Source organism: Ambystoma mexicanum, unplaced genomic scaffold (genome assembly GCF_040938575.1).
Source record: "Ambystoma mexicanum isolate Mex_15411 unplaced genomic scaffold, UKY_AmexF1_1 Mex_scaf10, whole genome shotgun sequence".
NCBI classification, from domain to species: Eukaryota; Metazoa; Chordata; class Amphibia; order Caudata; family Ambystomatidae; genus Ambystoma; species Ambystoma mexicanum.
Genome location: NW_027182325.1, coordinates 1,058,774 through 1,069,023, shown reverse-complemented (window position 1 = coordinate 1,069,023; position 10,250 = coordinate 1,058,774). Strand labels below are relative to the sequence as shown.

Below are 10,250 nucleotides of genomic sequence, written 5' to 3'. Positions count from 1 at the left end.
AGCTAAGCCATGCAGCCACTTGCAACATGATACCACGCTCATCGCTCGATCAGCGCTCGATCAGGCGAGATATATAAGACTGGTGGGCCCATTCAGGACTCCTATGTCTGGTAGGATAACTTTAATTCATCCATCCTGTGTCTGTTGCAGGGAGGTGGAGAGAACAATCAACACAATAATGGTTTTCTTTCATGCCTCTTGAAGGACTCAATATTCTCTGTACTGCATTACATGTGAAAGTTGATTTATTACCCATGAACACACTACCTGTATGCTAATTCTATGTAAAAAGGTAGCTCCAGCCCTCATGATGTTGTCCAACATTTCCGCTATAAAACGGGATACAATTATTTTGGAAACATACCAAATTTGAAAAATAATTGAGAAGTTGCGCAATTACTAATCATGGAGCACAAAAAAAGCCTACAGCACCTGGTATTCCCAGGCAGTCTCCCATCCAGGTACTAACTAGGCCCGACCCTGCTTAGCTTCCGAGATCGGGCGCATTCAGTGTGGTGTGGCCGTAGGCTCTGGGCCTAGTGAGTTTGTACTTTTAAGCATCTAGTCGGCTAGACCTTGCAGTTTTGAAAGGCAATTGTGAAATGGCTCACTTCCTGAACTTGGAGCACAAAAAAGCCTACAGCACCTGGTATTCCCAGGTGGTCTCCCATCCAGGTACTAACTAGGCCCGACACTGCTTAGCTTCCGAGATCAGACGAGATCGGGCGCATTCAGTGTGGTGTGGCCGTAGGCTCTGGGCCTAGTGAGTTTTGTACTTTTAAGCATCTAGTCGGCTAGACCTTGCAGTTTTGAAAGGCAATTGAGAAATGGCTCACTTCCTGAACTTGGAGTACAAAAAAGCCTACAGCACCTGGTATTCCCAGGCGGTCTCCCATCCAGGTACTAACTAGGCCCGACACTGCTTAGCTTCTGAGATCAGACGAGATCAGGCGCATTCAGTGTGGTGTGGCCGTAGGCTCTGGGCCTAGTGAGTGTTGTACTTTTAAGCATCTAGTCGGCTAGACCTTGCAGTTTTAAAAGGCAATTGAGAAAGGGCTCACTTCCTGAACTTGGAGCACAAAAAAGCCTACAGCACCTGGTATTCCCAGGCGGTCTCCCATCCAGGTACTAACTAGGCCTGACACTGCTTAACTTCCGAGATCAGACGAGATCGGGTGCATTCAGTGTGGTGTGGCCATAGGCTCTAGGAATGCTAAGAATATTACTCTTATGCATTTGCATTTAGTAAGCTAAGCCATGCAGCCACTTGCAACATGATACCACGCTCATCGCTCGATCAGGCTCGATCAGGCGAGATATATAAGACTGGTGGGCCCATTCAGGACTCCTATGTCTGGTAGGATAACTTTAATTCATCCATCCTGTGTCTGTTGCAGGGAGGTGGAGAGAACAATCAACACAATAATGGTTTTCTTTCATGCCTCTTGAAGGACTCAATATTCTCGGTACTGCATTACATGTGAAAGTCGATTTATTACCCATGAACACACTACCTGTATGCTAATTCTATGTAAAAAGGTAGCTCCAGCCCTCATGATGTTGTCCAACATTTCCGCTATAAAACGGGATACAATTATTTTGGAAACATACCAAATTTGAAAAATAATTGAGAAGTTGCGCAATTACTAATCATGGAGCACAAAAAAGCCTACAGCACCTGGTATTCCCAGGCAGTCTCCCATCCAGGTACTAACTAGGCCTGACCCTGCTTAGCTTCCGAGATCGGGCACATTCAGTGTGGTGTGGCCGTAGGCTCTGGGCCTAGTGAGTTTTGTACTTTTAAGCATCTAGTCGGCTAGACCTTGCAGTTTTGAAAGGCAATTGTGAAATGGCTCACTTCCTGAACTTGGAGCACAAAAAAGCCTACAGCACCTGGTATTCCCAGGTGGTCTCCCATCCAGGTACTAACTAGGCCCGACACTGCTTAGCTTCCGAGATCAGACGAGATCGGGCGCAATCAGTGTGGTGTGGCCGTAGGCTCTGGGCCTAGTGAGTTTTGTACTTTTAAGCATCTAGTCAGCTAGACCTTGCAGTTTTGAAAGGCAATTGAGAAATGGCTCACTTCCTGAACTTGGAGCACAAAAAAGCCTACAGCACCTGGTATTCCCAGGCGGTCTCCCATCCAGGTACTAACGAGGCCCGACACTGCTTAGCTTCCGAGATCAGACGAGATCGGGCGCATTCAGTGTGGTGTGGCCGTAGGCTCTGGTTCTTGTGAGTTTTGTACTTTTAAGCATCTAGTCGGCTAGACCTTGCAGTTTTGAAAGGCAATTGAGAAATGGCTCACTTCCTGAACTTGGAGTACAAAAAAGCCTACAGCACCTGGTATTCCCAGGCGGTCTTCCATCCAGGTACTAACTAGGCCCGACACTGCTTAGCTTCTGAGATCAGACGAGATCAGGCACATTCAGTGTGGTGTGGCCGTAGGCTCTGGGCCTAGTGAGTTTTGTACTTTTAAGCATCTAGTCGGCTAGACCTTGCAGTTTTAAAAGGCAATTGAGAAAGGGCTCACTTCCTGAACTTGGAGCACAAAAAAGCCTACAGCACCTGGTATTCCCAGGCGGTCTCCCATCCAGGTACTAACTAGGCCTGACACTGCTTAACTTCCGAGATCAGTCGAGATCGGGTGCATTCAGTGTGGTGTGGCCGTAGGCTCTAGGAATGCTAAGAATATTACTCTTATGCATTTGCATTTAGTAAGCTAAGCCATGCAGCCACTTGCAACATGATACCACGCTCATCGCTCGATCAGCGCTCGATCAGGCGAGATATATAAGACTGGTGGGCCCATTCAGGACTCCTATGTCTGGTAGGATAACTTTAATTCATCCATCCTGTGTCTGTTGCAGGGAGGTGGAGAGAACAATCAACACAATAATGGTTTTCTTTCATGCCTCTTGAAGGACTCAATATTCTCTGTACTGCATTACATGTGAAAGTTGATTTATTACCCATGAACACACTACCTGTATGCTAATTCTATGTAAAAAGGTAGCTCCAGCCCTCATGATGTTGTCCAACATTTCCGCTATAAAACGGGATACAATTATTTTGGAAACATACCAAATTTGAAAAATAATTGAGAAGTTGCGCAATTACTAATCATGGAGCACAAAAAAAGCCTACAGCACCTGGTATTCCCAGGCAGTCTCCCATCCAGGTACTAACTAGGCCCGACCCTGCTTAGCTTCCGAGATCGGGCGCATTCAGTGTGGTGTGGCCGTAGGCTCTGGGCCTAGTGAGTTTGTACTTTTAAGCATCTAGTCGGCTAGACCTTGCAGTTTTGAAAGGCAATTGTGAAATGGCTCACTTCCTGAACTTGGAGCACAAAAAAAGCCTACAGCACCTGGTATTCCCAGGTGGTCTCCCATCCAGGTACTAACTAGGCCCGACACTGCTTAGCTTCCGAGATCAGACGAGATCGGGCGCATTCAGTGTGGTGTGGCCGTAGGCTCTGGGCCTAGTGAGTTTTGTACTTTTAAGCATCTAGTCGGCTAGACCTTGCAGTTTTGAAAGGCAATTGAGAAATGGCTCACTTCCTGAACTTGGAGTACAAAAAAGCCTACAGCACCTGGTATTCCCAGGCGGTCTCCCATCCAGGTACTAACTAGGCCCGACACTGCTTAGCTTCTGAGATCAGACGAGATCAGGCGCATTCAGTGTGGTGTGGCCGTAGGCTCTGGGCCTAGTGAGTGTTGTACTTTTAAGCATCTAGTCGGCTAGACCTTGCAGTTTTAAAAGGCAATTGAGAAAGGGCTCACTTCCTGAACTTGGAGCACAAAAAAGCCTACAGCACCTGGTATTCCCAGGCGGTCTCCCATCCAGGTACTAACTAGGCCTGACACTGCTTAACTTCCGAGATCAGACGAGATCGGGTGCATTCAGTGTGGTGTGGCCATAGGCTCTAGGAATGCTAAGAATATTACTCTTATGCATTTGCATTTAGTAAGCTAAGCCATGCAGCCACTTGCAACATGATACCACGCTCATCGCTCGATCAGGCTCGATCAGGCGAGATATATAAGACTGGTGGGCCCATTCAGGACTCCTATGTCTGGTAGGATAACTTTAATTCATCCATCCTGTGTCTGTTGCAGGGAGGTGGAGAGAACAATCAACACAATAATGGTTTTCTTTCATGCCTCTTGAAGGACTCAATATTCTCTGTACTGCATTACATGTGAAAGTCGATTTATTACCCATGAACACACTGCCTGTATGCTAATTCTATGTAAAAAGGTAGCTCCAGCCCTCATGATGTTGTCCAACATTTCCGCTATAAAACGGGATACAATTATTTTGGAAACATACCAAATTTGAAAAATAATTGAGAAGTTGCGCAATTACTAATCATGGAGCACAAAAAAGCCTACAGCACCTGGTATTCCCAGGCAGTCTCCCATCCAGGTACTAACTAGGCCTGACCCTGCTTAGCTTCCGAGATCGGGCACATTCAGTGTGGTGTGGCCGTAGGCTCTGGGCCTAGTGAGTTTTGTACTTTTAAGCATCTAGTCGGCTAGACCTTGCAGTTTTGAAAGGCAATTGTGAAATGGCTCACTTCCTGAACTTGGAGCACAAAAAAGCCTACAGCACCTGGTATTCCCAGGTGGTCTCCCATCCAGGTACTAACGAGGCCCGACACTGCTTAGCTTCCGAGATCAGACGAGATTGGGCGCATTCAGTGTGGTGTGGCCGTAGGCTCTGGTTCTTGTGAGTTTTGTACTTTTAAGCATCTAGTCGGCTAGACCTTGCAGTTTTGAAAGGCAATTGAGAAATGGCTCACTTCCTGAACTTGGAGTACAAAAAAGCCTACAGCACCTGGTATTCCCAGGCGGTCTTCCATCCACGTACTAACTAGGCCCGACACTGCTTAGCTTCTGAGATCAGACGAGATCAGGCACATTCAGTGTGGTGTGGCCGTAGGCTCTGGGCCTAGTGAGTTTTGTACTTTTAAGCATCTAGTCGGCTAGACCTTGCAGTTTTAAAAGGCAATTGAGAAAGGGCTCACTTCCTGAACTTGGAGCACAAAAAAGCCTACAGCACCTGGTATTCCCAGGCGGTCTCCCATCCAGGTACTAACTAGGCCTGACACTGCTTAACTTCCGAGATCAGACGAGATCGGGTGCATTCAGTGTGGTGTGGCCGTAGGCTCTAGGAATGCTAAGAATATTACTCTTATGCATTTGCATTTAGTAAGCTAAGCCATGCAGCCACTTGCAACATGATACCACGCTCATCGCTCGATCAGGCTCGATCAGGCGAGATATATAAGACTGGTGGGCCCATTCAGGACTCCTATGTCTGGTAGGATAACTTTAATTCATCCATCCTGTGTCTGTTGCAGGGAGGTGGAGAGAACAATCAACACAATAATGGTTTTCTTTCATGCCTCTTGAAGGACTCATTATTCTCTGTACTGCATTACATGTGAAAGTCGATTTATTACCCATGAACACACTGCCTGTATGCTAATTCTATGTAAAAAGGTAGCTCCAGCCCTCATGATGTTGTCCAACATTTCCGCTATAAAACGGGATACAATTATTTTGGAAACATACCAAATTTGAAAAATAATTGAGAAGTTGCGCAATTACTAATCATGGAGCACAAAAAAGCCTACAGCACCTGGTATTCCCAGGCAGTCTCCCATCCAGGTACTAACTAGGCCTGACCCTGCTTAGCTTCCGAGATCGGGCACATTCAGTGTGGTGTGGCCGTAGGCTCTGGGCCTAGTGAGTTTTGTACTTTTAAGCATCTAGTCGGCTAGACCTTGCAGTTTTGAAAGGCAATTGTGAAATGGCTCACTTCCTGAACTTGGAGCACAAAAAAGCCTACAGCACCTGGTATTCCCAGGTGGTCTCCCATCCAGGTACTAACTAGGCCCGACACTGCTTAGCTTCCGAGATCAGACGAGATCGGGCGCAATCAGTGTGGTGTGGCCGTAGGCTCTGGACCTAGTGAGTTTTGTACTTTTAAGCATCTAGTCAGCTAGACCTTGCAGTTTTGAAAGGCAATTGAGAAATGGCTCACTTCCTGAACTTGGAGCACAAAAAAGCCTACAGCACCTGGTATTCCCAGGCGGTCTCCCATCCAGGTACTAACGAGGCCCGACACTGCTTAGCTTCCGAGATCAGACGAGATCGGGCGCAATCAGTGTGGTGTGGCCGTAGGCTCTGGGCCTAGTGAGTTTTGTACTTTTAAGCATCTAGTCAGCTAGACCTTGCAATTTTGAAAGGCAATTGAGAAATGGCTCACTTCCTGAACTTGGAGCACAAAAAAGCCTACAGCACCTGGTATTCCCAGGCGGTCTCCCATCCAGGTACTAACGAGGCCCGACACTGCTTAGCTTCCGAGATCAGACGAGATCGGGCGCATTCAGTGTGGTGTGGCCGTAGGCTCTGGTTCTTGTGAGTTTTGTACTTTTAAGCATCTAGTCGGCTAGACCTTGCAGTTTTGAAAGGCAATTGAGAAATGGCTCACTTCCTGAACTTGGAGTACAAAAAAGCCTACAGCACCTGGTATTCCCAGGCGGTCTTCCATCCAGGTACTAACTAGGCCCGACACTGCTTAGCTTCTGAGATCAGACGAGATCAGGCACATTCAGTGTGGTGTGGCCGTAGGCTCTGGGCCTAGTGAGTTTTGTACTTTTAAGCATCTAGTCGGCTAGACCTTGCAGTTTTAAAAGGCAATTGAGAAAGGGCTCACTTCCTGAACTTGGAGCACAAAAAAGCCTACAGCACCTGGTATTCCCAGGCGGTCTCCCATCCAGGTACTAACTAGGCCTGACACTGCTTAACTTCCGAGATCAGTCGAGATCGGGTGCATTCAGTGTGGTGTGGCCGTAGGCTCTAGGAATGCTAAGAATATTACTCTTATGCATTTGCATTTAGTAAGCTAAGCCATGCAGCCACTTGCAACATGATACCACGCTCATCGCTCGATCAGGCTCGATCAGGCGAGATATATAAGACTGGTGGGCCCATTCAGGACTCCTATGTCTGGTAGGATAACTTTAATTCATCCATCCTGTGTCTGTTGCAGGGAGGTGGAGAGAACAATCAACACAATAATGGTTTTCTTTCATGCCTCTTGAAGGACTCAATATTCTCTGTACTGCATTACATGTGAAAGTTGATTTATTACCCATGAACACACTACCTGTATGCTAATTCTATGTAAAAAGGTAGCTCCAGCCCTCATGATGTTGTCCAACATTTCCGCTATAAAACGGGATACAATTATTTTGGAAACATACCAAATTTGAAAAATAATTGAGAAGTTGCGCAATTACTAATCATGGAGCACAAAAAAAGCCTACAGCACCTGGTATTCCCAGGCAGTCTCCCATCCAGGTACTAACTAGGCCCGACCCTGCTTAGCTTCCGAGATCGGGCGCATTCAGTGTGGTGTGGCCGTAGGCTCTGGGCCTAGTGAGTTTGTACTTTTAAGCATCTAGTCGGCTAGACCTTGCAGTTTTGAAAGGCAATTGTGAAATGGCTCACTTCCTGAACTTGGAGCACAAAAAAGCCTACAGCACCTGGTATTCCCAGGTGGTCTCCCATCCAGGTACTAACTAGGCCTGACACTGCTTAGCTTCCGAGATCAGACGAGATCGGGCGCATTCAGTGTGGTGTGGCCGTAGGCTCTGGGCCTAGTGAGTTTTGTACTTTTAAGCATCTAGTCGGCTAGACCTTGCAGTTTTGAAAGGCAATTGAGAAATGGCTCACTTCCTGAACTTGGAGTACAAAAAAGCCTACAGCACCTGGTATTCCCAGGCGGTCTCCCATCCAGGTACTAACTAGGCCCGACACTGCTTAGCTTCTGAGATCAGACGAGATCAGGCGCATTCAGTGTGGTGTGGCCGTAGGCTCTGGGCCTAGTGAGTGTTGTACTTTTAAGCATCTAGTCGGCTAGACCTTGCAGTTTTAAAAGGCAATTGAGAAAGGGCTCACTTCCTGAACTTGGAGCACAAAAAAGCCTACAGCACCTGGTATTCCCAGGCGGTCTCCCATCCAGGTACTAACTAGGCCTGACACTGCTTAACTTCCGAGATCAGACGAGATCGGGTGCATTCAGTGTGGTGTGGCCGTAGGCTCTAGGAATGCTAAGAATATTACTCTTATGCATTTGCATTTAGTAAGCTAAGCCATGCAGCCACTTGCAACATGATACCACGCTCATCGCTCGATCAGGCTCGATCAGGCGAGATATATAAGACTGGTGGGCCCATTCAGGACTCCTATGTCTGGTAGGATAACTTTAATTCATCCATCCTGTGTCTGTTGCAGGGAGGTGGAGAGAACAATCAACACAATAATGGTTTTCTTTCATGCCTCTTGAAGGACTCAATATTCTCTGTACTGCATTACATGTGAAAGTCGATTTATTACCCATGAACACACTACCTGTATGCTAATTCTATGTAAAAAGGTAGCTCCAGCCCTCATGATGTTGTCCAACATTTCCGCTATAAAACGGGATACAATTATTTTGGAAACATACCAAATTTGAAAAATAATTGAGAAGTTGCGCAATTACTAATCATGGAGCACAAAAAAGCCTACAGCACCTGGTATTCCCAGGCAGTCTCCCATCCAGGTACTAACTAGGCCTGACCCTGCTTAGCTTCCGAGATCGGGCACATTCAGTGTGGTGTGGCCGTAGGCTCTGGGCCTAGTGAGTTTTGTACTTTTAAGCATCTAGTCGGCTAGACCTTGCAGTTTTGAAAGGCAATTGTGAAATGGCTCACTTCCTGAACTTGGAGCACAAAAAAGCCTACAGCACCTGGTATTCCCAGGTGGTCTCCCATCCAGGTACTAACTAGGCCCGACACTGCTTAGCTTCCGAGATCAGACGAGATCGGGCGCAATCAGTGTGGTGTGGCCGTAGGCTCTGGGCCTAGTGAGTTTTGTACTTTTAAGCATCTAGTCAGCTAGACCTTGCAGTTTTGAAAGGCAATTGAGAAATGGCTCACTTCCTGAACTTGGAGCACAAAAAAGCCTACAGCACCTGGTATTCCCAGGCGGTCTCCCATCCAGGTACTAACGAGGCCCGACACTGCTTAGCTTCCGAGATCAGACGAGATCGGGCGCAATCAGTGTGGTGTGGCCTTAGGCTCTGGGCCTAGTGAGTTTTGTACTTTTAAGCATCTAGTCAGCTAGACCTTGCAATTTTGAAAGGCAATTGAGAAATGGCTCACTTCCTGAACTTGGAGCACAAAAAAGCCTACAGCACCTGGTATTCCCAGGCGGTCTCCCATCCAGGTACTAACGAGGCCCGACACTGCTTAGCTTCCGAGATCAGACGAGATCAGGCGCATTCAGTGTGGTGTGGCCGTAGGCTCTGGTTCTTGTGAGTTTTGTACTTTTAAGCATCTAGTCGGCTAGACCTTGCAGTTTTGAAAGGCAATTGAGAAATGGCTCACTTCCTGAACTTGGAGTACAAAAAAGCCTACAGCACCTGGTATTCCCAGGCGGTCTTCCATCCAGGTACTAACTAGGCCCGACACTGCTTAGCTTCTGAGATCAGACGAGATCAGGCACATTCAGTGTGGTGTGGCCGTAGGCTCTGGGCCTAGTGAGTTTTGTACTTTTAAGCATCTAGTCGGCTAGACCTTGCAGTTTTAAAAGGCAATTGAGAAAGGGCTCACTTCCTGAACTTGGAGCACAAAAAAGCCTACAGCACCTGGTATTCCCAGGCGGTCTCCCATCCAGGTACTAACTAGGCCTGACACTGCTTAACTTCCGAGATCAGTCGAGATCGGGTGCATTCAGTGTGGTGTGGCCGTAGGCTCTAGGAATGCTAAGAATATTACTCTTATGCATTTGCATTTAGTAAGCTAAGCCATGCAGCCACTTGCAACATGATACCACGCTCATCGCTCGATCAGCGCTCGATCAGGCGAGATATATAAGACTGGTGGGCCCATTCAGGACTCCTATGTCTGGTAGGATAACTTTAATTCATCCATCCTGTGTCTGTTGCAGGGAGGTGGAGAGAACAATCAACACAATAATGGTTTTCTTTCATGCCTCTTGAAGGACTCAATATTCTCTGTACTGCATTACATGTGAAAGTTGATTTATTACCCATGAACACACTACCTGTATGCTAATTCTATGTAAAAAGGTAGCTCCAGCCCTCATGATGTTGTCCAACATTTCCGCTATAAAACGGGATACAATTATTTTGGAAACATACCAAATTTGAAAAATAATTGAGAAGTTGCG

At 46.9% G+C, this 10,250-nt stretch overlaps 26 non-coding genes and 7 pseudogenes across 26 annotated transcripts; all 33 read right to left on the bottom strand.

Moving 5' to 3' along the window:
• Nucleotides 1-420: 420 nt before the first annotated feature.
• On the bottom strand, nt 421-529 carry LOC138543383 (5S ribosomal RNA; annotated as a pseudogene).
• A 105-nt stretch (nt 530-634) lies between these two features.
• Nucleotides 635-753, bottom strand: LOC138547913 (5S ribosomal RNA). The gene has a single exon (XR_011291737.1). It is a non-coding gene; the product is annotated as a 5S ribosomal RNA (ribosomal RNA).
• A 106-nt stretch (nt 754-859) lies between these two features.
• On the bottom strand, nt 860-978 carry LOC138540214 (5S ribosomal RNA). The gene has a single exon (XR_011288270.1). It is a non-coding gene; the product is annotated as a 5S ribosomal RNA (ribosomal RNA).
• A 106-nt stretch (nt 979-1,084) lies between these two features.
• Nucleotides 1,085-1,203, bottom strand: LOC138550941 (5S ribosomal RNA). Its single transcript, XR_011294682.1, has one exon. It is a non-coding gene; the product is annotated as a 5S ribosomal RNA (ribosomal RNA).
• A 463-nt stretch (nt 1,204-1,666) lies between these two features.
• Nucleotides 1,667-1,775, bottom strand: LOC138546111 (5S ribosomal RNA; annotated as a pseudogene).
• Nucleotides 1,776-1,881: 106 nt separating this feature from the next.
• Nucleotides 1,882-2,000, bottom strand: LOC138547635 (5S ribosomal RNA). The gene has a single exon (XR_011291467.1). It is a non-coding gene; the product is annotated as a 5S ribosomal RNA (ribosomal RNA).
• Nucleotides 2,001-2,106: 106 nt separating this feature from the next.
• LOC138549949 (5S ribosomal RNA) lies at nt 2,107-2,225 on the bottom strand. The gene has a single exon (XR_011293717.1). It is a non-coding gene; the product is annotated as a 5S ribosomal RNA (ribosomal RNA).
• A 106-nt stretch (nt 2,226-2,331) lies between these two features.
• Nucleotides 2,332-2,450, bottom strand: LOC138539608 (5S ribosomal RNA). The gene has a single exon (XR_011287672.1). It is a non-coding gene; the product is annotated as a 5S ribosomal RNA (ribosomal RNA).
• A 106-nt stretch (nt 2,451-2,556) lies between these two features.
• LOC138538395 (5S ribosomal RNA) lies at nt 2,557-2,675 on the bottom strand. The gene has a single exon (XR_011286497.1). It is a non-coding gene; the product is annotated as a 5S ribosomal RNA (ribosomal RNA).
• A 465-nt stretch (nt 2,676-3,140) lies between these two features.
• LOC138543382 (5S ribosomal RNA) lies at nt 3,141-3,249 on the bottom strand (annotated as a pseudogene).
• A 106-nt stretch (nt 3,250-3,355) lies between these two features.
• Nucleotides 3,356-3,474, bottom strand: LOC138547902 (5S ribosomal RNA). The gene has a single exon (XR_011291726.1). It is a non-coding gene; the product is annotated as a 5S ribosomal RNA (ribosomal RNA).
• Nucleotides 3,475-3,580: 106 nt separating this feature from the next.
• On the bottom strand, nt 3,581-3,699 carry LOC138540203 (5S ribosomal RNA). The gene has a single exon (XR_011288259.1). It is a non-coding gene; the product is annotated as a 5S ribosomal RNA (ribosomal RNA).
• Nucleotides 3,700-3,805: 106 nt separating this feature from the next.
• On the bottom strand, nt 3,806-3,924 carry LOC138550940 (5S ribosomal RNA). Its single transcript, XR_011294681.1, has one exon. It is a non-coding gene; the product is annotated as a 5S ribosomal RNA (ribosomal RNA).
• Nucleotides 3,925-4,387: 463 nt separating this feature from the next.
• On the bottom strand, nt 4,388-4,496 carry LOC138546110 (5S ribosomal RNA; annotated as a pseudogene).
• A 106-nt stretch (nt 4,497-4,602) lies between these two features.
• LOC138541321 (5S ribosomal RNA) lies at nt 4,603-4,721 on the bottom strand. Its single transcript, XR_011289330.1, has one exon. It is a non-coding gene; the product is annotated as a 5S ribosomal RNA (ribosomal RNA).
• A 106-nt stretch (nt 4,722-4,827) lies between these two features.
• On the bottom strand, nt 4,828-4,946 carry LOC138541898 (5S ribosomal RNA). Its single transcript, XR_011289891.1, has one exon. It is a non-coding gene; the product is annotated as a 5S ribosomal RNA (ribosomal RNA).
• Nucleotides 4,947-5,052: 106 nt separating this feature from the next.
• Nucleotides 5,053-5,171, bottom strand: LOC138548860 (5S ribosomal RNA). The gene has a single exon (XR_011292654.1). It is a non-coding gene; the product is annotated as a 5S ribosomal RNA (ribosomal RNA).
• A 463-nt stretch (nt 5,172-5,634) lies between these two features.
• Nucleotides 5,635-5,743, bottom strand: LOC138546109 (5S ribosomal RNA; annotated as a pseudogene).
• A 106-nt stretch (nt 5,744-5,849) lies between these two features.
• LOC138547634 (5S ribosomal RNA) lies at nt 5,850-5,968 on the bottom strand. The gene has a single exon (XR_011291466.1). It is a non-coding gene; the product is annotated as a 5S ribosomal RNA (ribosomal RNA).
• Nucleotides 5,969-6,074: 106 nt separating this feature from the next.
• LOC138536941 (5S ribosomal RNA) lies at nt 6,075-6,193 on the bottom strand. Its single transcript, XR_011285097.1, has one exon. It is a non-coding gene; the product is annotated as a 5S ribosomal RNA (ribosomal RNA).
• Nucleotides 6,194-6,299: 106 nt separating this feature from the next.
• Nucleotides 6,300-6,418, bottom strand: LOC138549948 (5S ribosomal RNA). Its single transcript, XR_011293716.1, has one exon. It is a non-coding gene; the product is annotated as a 5S ribosomal RNA (ribosomal RNA).
• A 106-nt stretch (nt 6,419-6,524) lies between these two features.
• On the bottom strand, nt 6,525-6,643 carry LOC138539606 (5S ribosomal RNA). The gene has a single exon (XR_011287670.1). It is a non-coding gene; the product is annotated as a 5S ribosomal RNA (ribosomal RNA).
• Nucleotides 6,644-6,749: 106 nt separating this feature from the next.
• Nucleotides 6,750-6,868, bottom strand: LOC138538394 (5S ribosomal RNA). Its single transcript, XR_011286496.1, has one exon. It is a non-coding gene; the product is annotated as a 5S ribosomal RNA (ribosomal RNA).
• Nucleotides 6,869-7,332: 464 nt separating this feature from the next.
• Nucleotides 7,333-7,441, bottom strand: LOC138543381 (5S ribosomal RNA; annotated as a pseudogene).
• A 105-nt stretch (nt 7,442-7,546) lies between these two features.
• Nucleotides 7,547-7,665, bottom strand: LOC138537147 (5S ribosomal RNA). Its single transcript, XR_011285293.1, has one exon. It is a non-coding gene; the product is annotated as a 5S ribosomal RNA (ribosomal RNA).
• Nucleotides 7,666-7,771: 106 nt separating this feature from the next.
• On the bottom strand, nt 7,772-7,890 carry LOC138540192 (5S ribosomal RNA). The gene has a single exon (XR_011288248.1). It is a non-coding gene; the product is annotated as a 5S ribosomal RNA (ribosomal RNA).
• A 106-nt stretch (nt 7,891-7,996) lies between these two features.
• On the bottom strand, nt 7,997-8,115 carry LOC138548859 (5S ribosomal RNA). Its single transcript, XR_011292653.1, has one exon. It is a non-coding gene; the product is annotated as a 5S ribosomal RNA (ribosomal RNA).
• A 463-nt stretch (nt 8,116-8,578) lies between these two features.
• Nucleotides 8,579-8,687, bottom strand: LOC138546108 (5S ribosomal RNA; annotated as a pseudogene).
• A 106-nt stretch (nt 8,688-8,793) lies between these two features.
• On the bottom strand, nt 8,794-8,912 carry LOC138547632 (5S ribosomal RNA). The gene has a single exon (XR_011291465.1). It is a non-coding gene; the product is annotated as a 5S ribosomal RNA (ribosomal RNA).
• Nucleotides 8,913-9,018: 106 nt separating this feature from the next.
• Nucleotides 9,019-9,137, bottom strand: LOC138542104 (5S ribosomal RNA). The gene has a single exon (XR_011290092.1). It is a non-coding gene; the product is annotated as a 5S ribosomal RNA (ribosomal RNA).
• Nucleotides 9,138-9,243: 106 nt separating this feature from the next.
• LOC138537848 (5S ribosomal RNA) lies at nt 9,244-9,362 on the bottom strand. The gene has a single exon (XR_011285969.1). It is a non-coding gene; the product is annotated as a 5S ribosomal RNA (ribosomal RNA).
• Nucleotides 9,363-9,468: 106 nt separating this feature from the next.
• LOC138539605 (5S ribosomal RNA) lies at nt 9,469-9,587 on the bottom strand. Its single transcript, XR_011287669.1, has one exon. It is a non-coding gene; the product is annotated as a 5S ribosomal RNA (ribosomal RNA).
• Nucleotides 9,588-9,693: 106 nt separating this feature from the next.
• LOC138538393 (5S ribosomal RNA) lies at nt 9,694-9,812 on the bottom strand. The gene has a single exon (XR_011286495.1). It is a non-coding gene; the product is annotated as a 5S ribosomal RNA (ribosomal RNA).
• Between the last annotated feature and the right edge of the window lie 438 nt (nt 9,813-10,250).